The sequence below is a fragment of the Penaeus vannamei genome, chromosome 24 (assembly GCF_042767895.1).
Source record: "Penaeus vannamei isolate JL-2024 chromosome 24, ASM4276789v1, whole genome shotgun sequence".
Lineage (NCBI taxonomy): Eukaryota > Metazoa > Arthropoda > Malacostraca > Decapoda > Penaeidae > Penaeus > Penaeus vannamei.
In genome coordinates, this window is record NC_091572.1 from 25,121,897 (window position 1) to 25,131,896 (window position 10,000).

Below are 10,000 nucleotides of genomic sequence, written 5' to 3' on the forward strand. Positions count from 1 at the left end.
AATATGTTTTTCAGTATTAGTTCGCGATTATAAGCGTTTTTCCGAGGGCTTCTCGGATGAAGATATAGATGATATTTTTTCTTTTTTTTCAACTATGACGTTTTGAATTTCTATTCATCATGTTATATATATATATATATATATATATATATATATATATATATATATATATATATATATATATATATATATAAATCAATGTCACAAACTCGAAATGAAAACCGAAAGGCCTGGGGACTCGAACCCCAGTCCCCCCGCTTCGGAGGCAGGTATTTAACCGGTTGAGCTTTCGTGAGTATCTCATGAAATGCTGTTCGGTATAAATAACATGCAAGATTGTTCGTGTTTTTGGTTCTTGGGAAAATTGTCATTGGATTTCGTTTATTTTGTGTTTCTTATGTGTCTGCACGGGGGAGGGGGGATGATATAATACGATGAAATTACCAAGCTGACAAATAAAGAATAAGAAGAGAGAGAGAGAGAGAGACGGACAGATATAGACAGAAACCACAACCCAGTCTACTTTAAAAGAGAAAAGAAAAAAATCGGGAGAAAGAAGGACGGAAACAAAGTTTGTGAATGAAAAGAGAGAGAGAGAGAGCATGCTACGAATAATGAAAGTGAATAATGCTTAAAAAGTGATAATGACGATGAGAATAGTGACGCAGGAAAACAGGTCAGTGATATCAATAAATGCTAGTAAAAGTCATAATGGCTCTCTCCAAATCTGTCTCTCTCTTGATTTTTCTCCATCTTTTCATTATATATATATTTTTACAATTAATTTCATGGCCTGCATTCACACACATCATAAATGAAGATATTTCGACGTCTGTTTGTTATGCATTACTTTATTTCATATCCGCTGTTGCCTGTCGTTGCTCATCACTATTAGTGTAAAATGAATGCGTAGTATCTCGATAAGATGATATCTCTCTCTCTCTCTCTCTCTCTCTCTCTCTCTCTCTCTCTCTCTCTCTCTCTCTCTCTCTCTCTCTCTCTCTCTCTCTCTCCATATACTTGGAAGCAGTAACCATCGAAAAGAGGGCTAATGATAGATACCGAGTATATAGCAAGTATCATATATATATATATATATATATATATATATATATATATATATATATATATATATATAACAAAGAGGATAAATATATACCTTTATAGACTACGCAAAACAGATATATTCATATTCCTGATATTACAAGTGATGAAAAAATTATTACTTTTTCCCCGAGAAAAGTATTTGTTTAATGGGCCAGAATTTTTAAAATATATTTAGCTTCTCATTTATGTGCAAATATCATCTTAACATGGATTTTGCTTGCCAAAAGATAATCTTATGAACATGTAGTTATAACCATGTATACTTTTTGGGAGATATTTACATAGTTTACATCATGAAAACCACGTTAGTCAAGCTGCAGACACGTATTTTACCTTTACCTTGAGGCGATTTATACCTAATTGAAGTGCTTTCAAAGTTACCTGTCGTTGGTATTGTCGTCATAAGCAATGCCTGTATTGGATAACAAGACTAGTTATGTTATCATTATTTCACACTATCATGCAACAGTTATTGTAATTCTCGCTTTCATTGCGTTCTTAATCACACTGCTGTCATTATTATTCTTATATCAATGCCGTGTCCATTTCGTATTTCAAAAGGACCTGGTAGCAATCGTCTTAGTTTATGAATCTACTTTTATCAATACAAATTTGATGTTGACAGTCTTCAGTAACAAGCTATTAATAAATCCCTCAACTACAGATAAGGGTTACGGTTGGCAGATATTTTTTCGTACTAGTTCTTATAATGTGTCCATAAGAGGTACCCGATGATTAACTATTTTCTTGCAATTACTACTGTTGTCAGTATTCGATCCTTTACACTATGAATATCTACATGCCTTGATAAAGGCGATTATGACTTCAATATACTAGTGTTTCTTTTCTCTCTCGGCTGAGCTTCAAGATCAGAATAGAAAATTCCCGTGAGAAAATGTTTAACAACAAAGGATTTAGTTGATTTACCTCATTATAAGATTAGCAAAGGTTCGTAGAACCTATTTCCTCTTTGTGAGCTTTGTCATTAAGATAACTCAACTGAACTTCCCTAAATGTGGGACCAATATTGAATTGGCCACTAAATGGTTACAAAGAGAAAGTCGCGAATTCACGAGAAATGCCATGTGTATTAGGAAAATAGAAGTACATACTGAGTAGAAATCATTGGCGTAGAGATCTCGAATTTTGCATAACAGATATCAACACATAGATGTCCAACACTCATCTAATGGATGGTTGTCGAGGAATAGGCATGAGATGAATGAATGCAGTTGTATACACTCATGAGAGTATGAAATCAGTGAGGGGAATAGTGTAATATTGACATTTATTTAAAACATTTATGGGGTGAAGGGATGCAATCAAACAAGTTTAATAGATAAGTAATTGAGAGAAATGTGTATTATTTGTGATCTAGGGATGCATTAATAACTTATTACTGCTGACTCCTAAAACCACAAAGTAGTATATCCTGATATAGAGCAATATCAAAATCAGGAGCTGGTACACTGTTTATTAGTTCACATTTTATCTTCCCATCCACCTTTCCCTCCCTCCCTCCCCCCCCCTCTCTCTCTCTCTCTCATATCTCTCTATCTCCTCCCGCTCTCTCTCTCTACCTCCTGTGTCGTAGCATTTTTTATTGTTTACTAATCTGTTTAGTCATATTGCCATCTTGTTGTGCGGTATTTTGCCATTCAAATTCACACATACAAATATACACGCCCGCAAACACACACACAAACATAGGAGACACAAACTAAACACATTCTAATAATGATTAAGTCAGAAACCATGAGCTGCATGCATGACATAAAAGACAAATTCACAGCAAAATCTACCTTATAATTATAGCAACTATGTTTGGCAGTCTCGTTGCCTGAATTCCGTATCCTTAATTTCCATTTTCTTCTTTAGATTAAGGGCAGTCGTACAAAAAGGAAGTTGATAAATCCAAGGGGTTTTGATACTTTCATGTTCAAAAGAAGTTGAAAGATAAATAAAAGGTGTCGATTTTTTTAAACAAATGTATATAGATAGTAAAGAGACTGAGAATGTGAGTAAAGTTTGTCAACGAGGATTCGAACTAGTGTTGTGCTAATTCGAAACCGCCTATTACTAGAAAGTTCCATTATGGACTCACTTTTTACAATACATCATTTATTTTCTCTTATTTTATATTCAATATATGATTGCTGCATCAGAGGCTGTTGATCCCTTTAGGCAGACACGATACTCTTACGGGATTCGACGTAGATCTGACATCAAGAGGAACGTCCCAAGCGTATTTTCTCGGAGATAATTTCACGCCCGCGGGGACGGCCGCGCGCAATGCCAGCATCAAGTCCCAGACAGCGAGAAGGATACAAAATTAGGGTTACCATTATCTAATATGTTCTGTTCATAAGGGAAAATCCACGTCTCTTGCAAGGCAATGATGTGAGCATTTTTACACAGTGTCGATATTAGGTTTGTTTCTCACACCCTGATAGCTATAAGATACCACTTCAAGTGTGTTCAGCAAGGCTTGGCTTGGAATTCTAGCTACGGGTCAGGACGTTCGTCTCGCGGTTGTTCGCTCGGGAACTTTCCAGTCTTGACGTAGCCACACGCCCTCCGCCCACTCGGCAGGGTTCAATATATTTCCTCAATATTTTTTCCTCAATATTTTTTCCTCCTTACTGCAAGAAATAACGAACGAGGCATAGTTCGGACTCTTCAGTATCACAGCATCACCGTCCGACCCGGTCAGCTCCAGGCCATGGTCCTTCAGCCCTGCTGGCGGTTCATCCGGGTCCAGAATCGCATCTTCGCTGTGTGTTGAATAAATGAATAAATAAATAAATAAATAAAAGATCTTGACCTATATTAACACCGTATTTACACATCTACAGTCGGAAAAGTAAAAAAGAAAAAAAACTAATTCTAACGATATTAGTAATGGTGACAATAAAAATAACAGTACTAATAAGGATAATGATAATAGTAGTATTAATAGTAATTATAAAAGTAATAATAATAATAATAAAAATAGCAGTAACAACAATAATAATGAATTCATTGTATTAATCTCTTGGCTTTTAGGTGTTTATTAGCACAGTGTGTGTGTTCGCTAAGTAAAAACAATAGAAAATCTCTTATGAAACCTTCGGATTAATGAAAAAGAATTTAAAAGAGTAAAAGCATACCATTATTTACTTTTACATCTAAATATATGTAATCCCAAACTTTAATATGAAATTTCCAGGATTTCTATGTTCTTATATCGACTCTTCCAAAACCATCTGTCTCTCCCCAAAATATCCAGTAGTAGTACAACCAGATTCTTATTTATTTTTCATCTTCAGTGGAAATCAGCTTTAATTTTCGAAGCGTTTGGTAGATTTAATACTTGATCTTGAATGGTTTATTTAACATGTCAACGATGAACGATACATTTTGTAATTATTGCTGTTCATTCAGATTCCTTTAGGAATACCATCACACGATGATGAGAGGAATAACAACAAAATTGTAAAAACGCGCATAAACACTAAACAAACTACCAAGCAAATCCAAAAAATACAAATCAAAATCTCCAATTCCTTCATAATTCTTCACATTTTAAACAGCGGAGAGGCAGAAACAAACGTAAAAAGATAAAGAAGGGTAGAGAAGAGATAGAGAGATGCAAGATGAAATTCATGCATAAAATCATCTGAGGCATCGTCACCGTCGGGGTTCGAACCCGAGTTTGTCGCGTAAGAGGCGATCATGCTAACCAGTGCACCACGGAAACATATTGTATATAAATGAATTTTACTATAATTATATTTTAGCTTTTAGGAGAATACGTATTACACTTAAGTATGTAATGTTACATATGTGTGTGTGTTTGTTTGTCTATGTGTGTGTGTGCGTGTGTACTTTCACACAAAGAGTAAAATGTCATATTAAAAGTAATTGTATGCGTCCCATTGCACTGACGTGTCCAATCTTTAAATAATAATAATAATAAATAAATAAAATAAAATGAAGTAGAAGAGTTTTATATGTTTACGATTTGGATAATTCTCTTTCTTTCTCTCTCTCTCTCTCCTTCTCTATCTCTCTTTTTCTTTGACTCTATTTTCTTTCTCTCCCTCTCTCCCTTTTCTCTTTATACTCTCGTTTTCCTTGTCTCTTTCTTCTTTCTTTCTCTCTTTTTCTTTCTCCCTCTCCCTCTTCCTCTTCCTCCTCCTCTTCCTCTTCTTCCTCTCCCTCTTCCTCTTCCTCTTCTTCCTCTCCCACTCCCTCTTTCTCCTTTTCTTTTTCTTTCTCTCTTTTTCTTTGTCTCTCTCTCTTTTCTTTCTTTCTCTCTTTTTCTTTCTCCCTCTCCCTCTCCCTCTTCCTCTTCCACTTCTTCCTCCCCCCCCCCCTCTCTCTCTCTCTCTCTCTCTCACTTGCCCTCTATCAGTCTACCAATTTATCTCACCTAAGCATAAGATGTCGCGAACCGCCTCTGCGATGGCTCGAGCGCCCACTCTGACGCCCGCGGTGGGCTGGCTGGCTTCCGTTGGAGTTCGCACCTCGAGTGCTTAGCAAGTAAATCATAAAAGATGAAAAATAAAAAGGTCTTCACTTTAAAACGAATTTGTTATATATATATATATATATATATATATATATATATATATATATATATATATATATATATATATACATATAAAGTAAAATACACCCGACACACTGCACAATAACGAGCAAAGAAAGTGAACAATGAAACAAACAGACACAGCCAGCTCCAAGGCTCAGGTGCACTGCCGAAAACCCGGTAAATTGGGGGTCGGAAACTACCCCCCCCCCTCCCTGAGCTGCTGGCAGTTAACTGCTCGCTTATGGTTTACAATTAAATAAAATGGGGTGAATCAAGATAGAAAACAAATAGTGTTTTGCTACTGGGGAGGTGTTATTAGAACCTAACCAACGATAATGATAACAGTAATAGTAAAAGTTATAACTAGAATGACAATAATGATAATAACGAAAGGAATCATAATCATCATAAGGCTGTATATATATTATACAAAATCAAAAGTAAATCTTTTAAGAATACTTAAAAGATTTACTTTTGATAATATAATATATATACAGCCTCACTACTGACGCTTTGACTTGCCTTTCGGCAGGAAAGTGCAATGCCTGGCCAGTACATGCACTCTCCGCCACGGTCCCTTCGGATACTTGGCTGTATGTCCACTGCCGCGACGAGATTCGAACCCGGGACTTCGAGTTCAGAACGCCGGTGCGATAACCACTCGGCCATCGCGGCAGCAATAACTTAACCTGAGAATCTCCTTTATATTGTCCCTTTCCCTCCCCCCCCCTCACGGATCACCAATGCGCGCGTGTTTTAGAATTAGTATCATTATTGTTTATTATAACTATGGTCGTTATCATTATTATTGATATTATTGTTATAATAGGTATAATAATGCTATTATTCTTCTATTTTTATCATTATCAGTTATTATTGTTGTTGTTGCTTCTGCTGTTATTATTACTGTCATTAGCACCGTCGTTGTTATTACCAATTATCATCACTACTATCATTGGTATTTTTCAAAGTATTATGATCATAAAAATCACTATTACCTTCTCTGGTCTCATAACTATAAACATTTATACTATTACCTTTACCTTTGTAGATTTAATATTATTGTCATTATTTTTTATCTCAACGATAAACAACAAATTCGTAATTATTAACAATCCATTTCATATAAAAAAGATACCTATCCACTAGATATATAGTTAGCATAGGATCCAACTGTTATAATGCAATAGTACTAGTAATTCACCTCTTGGTAGCTATACTATCTGGTTTGTTTTCATTCCGAACCATGGGTAGCATTTATTATTTCATGACACTGTGAACTACAGTGACAACAAACGTTTCATAAAGTATAGGTAAACGTTAAGCGCAGTTTACTGAATCGGATCTCATTGCAAACAGACCTATGCTTCTTTTCTATGAATTCGTGTTTCTTATCTGAAGTAGGCAAAGTGGAACGAAGATAACACTAAACAATACAATGTAACATCAGAACTTCTTCCCTTCCTTCCCATTTCCTGCTCATGATTTTCATTTTTTTCCCTTCATCACTTGTTCGTCCTCTTCCTCCCATTCTTTGTTTCTCACATTACTAATGCAATCACATGATTACGAGAGGAATAACAAAATTGTGAAACACTAACAAAGAACAAAGCACATCCAAAAAAAGAGCAAAATCTAACGCTCCAGTTCCTCAATACTCCTTCACTTTATAAACAAGGAGAGAGACAGAAACAAAAGCAGAAAGATAGAAGGGCAGGTAAGTAGATAGAGATGCAAACAGAAATTCTATTTTCGTCTCCATTGGGGATCGAACCTGATTCGCGTAAGAGACAACTGCGATGACCACAACACCACGGAAACATGTAATATATCGAATGAATTTTACTAGAATAAAATTTAATCTTTTAAGAAACACTTTTATTGCACTTATGTATGTAATGTTGCATAAATATGTCTTGTGTGTTTGTAAAGAGTTAAATGAATCTAAACATTACTGTATGCCTCCCATTGCACTAAAATATGTACAATCTTAAAGAATTATGATGTTATAATAAAGTTAACAAGTTTTCCAAATACCTCTTTTCTTGGCTCGTTCAAGAACCTGTTTTCGTAAAATATTCAGTAAGAAGACAAAAAATCAACCAACGTTCTGAAAATAAGGAAGATTTTGTATGTATAATATTACGATTCTCTCTCTCTCTCTCTCTCTCTCTCTCTCTCTCTCTCTCTCTCTCTCTCTCTCTCTCTATATATATATATATATATATATATATATATATATATATATATATATATATATATATATATATATATATATATATATATATATATATATATATATATATATGTGTGTGTGTGTGTGTGTGTGTGTGTGTGTGTGTGTGTGTGTGTGTGTGTGTGTGTGTGTGCCTACTTATCTCAACTAAGCATTAAGATGAAGTGAAATCATAGTAAAAAATATAAATAACTATATGCCGATATCTATTTTACAAAAGTCATAATATCTAAGTGTCATCAGCGATCATTCCTGCTGAATATGTAAAATGAAATCCCGTTTCTTCACTTTTTATATAGCATATGGCATTTCTTCCCAACTCGCTACTTTTTGCAATCATTTAGAGGCCATTTCTTCAATATTTCTCCCACATTAAGGGATGTTCAGCAGTTACCATGATAACAATAAGAATGATAATGATGAAGATCAAAATTACAATCGCATAATAATTATATAAGTTATAACAGTAATAACGATAATAATAATCATAGTTATGATAATAAAAGATACCAATGCTAAAACTTATAAGAGTGCAACTACAAGAGATAATACTAATAATGATAATTGTAATCACAATAGTGATGATAATTACAGTAATTATAATCGGAATAGTAATAGTAATTAAAATGATAATGATAAAAACAACAATGACAGTAGTAGCAGTACTGCTACTATTAATTGATATATTACTGTTACTAGTAAAGATAACACTGCTATTAAATATAATAATAGTAGTACAAAGGATGTTGAGAATTATAACGATGGCGAAGATGGTGATGATGATGCGATGATAATGATGATGATATTATGAACAACAGTAATAAAGGTTATTGTCAACACGGGAAGGATCGAGTATACATATTATAAAAGAGATACCAGTATTACTTATAACGACTATGATTAAAACGGTAATGATAATGCCAGTACTTAAAACGTTAATGATGATGAATATTTTCTCTGAATATTTTCCATCTCTCTCTAAATCTGTTCCTCCCATTCATTATGCTGCTTATGCTGGGTATAACAACAATGACGACAAGGGAAAGTGAGATTTGGGTGGACCGAAAAGAAATCATTTGGTGACGATTGTAAATAAAGTTTGTAGACCAACTTTGTAGGCTGACAGCTTATATTACTAATTTCAAATCAGTGAGTTTTTCGCATCGTCTGTTTGGCCTCTCTCTCTCTCTCTCTCTCTCTCTCTCTCTCTCTCTCTCTGCAGAGGTAGTGCAGAATTGTGATCCGTATATTCTTTCAATGACTTCCCCAAACATCTGCCTGTCCCTAAAATGTCAAGAATAGATTGTTATTTCTGAACATTATTCGAAATCAGCTTTAACCCTTGAGCCGTTTTGTAGATTTAATACTACGATTGTCTTGACAGTAGTTTTAGTCAACGATAAACAATAAGTTCGTAATCATTGGTGTATTTTTCGAATTCCAGTTATATGAAATAATGTTTTATCATTCATTTCTTATAATTTTCTGTTCAATTAACAGTTTTTGCCCAATCGAAGTACGTTTTCGAAGATAAATATAAATCAATATACAGCTTCTGTAATTCACTATGAAATCACATGTTTTCTTAGTGTATATATTTATAAGAATACTCATTTTAATAATCTTCAAATGAAGAATACAATATATTAAATGGTATCAGTATAGAAAAACATATAGCTGAAAAAAATCATGGGAATAGAGGACAAAATGAAATATAGACAAGAAATCTTATAAGGTGAAGTTCAACAATTCATTTCACAAGGGACAAGCAGAACCTAAGACGAAATGTCAAAAAAAAATATATATATATATATATCTTATACGGTACAAAATAGAGGATATATGACTAGCACAGGATCCAGCTGTCACAATGCAATCTGTCTGGTTTGTCTACTTTGTGTTTTTGTTTCATTCCGGACCATAAGTAGCATTTAATATTTCAAGTCAATGTTAACTTCAGGGACAACAAACCTTTCACAATATATAAGTAATTATCAAGCTACTCTAAAAAGGGATCATTCTTCTCTCCTGCGAAATCGTTTTTCTTATCTGAAGTAGGCAAAGCGGAACGAAGACAACAC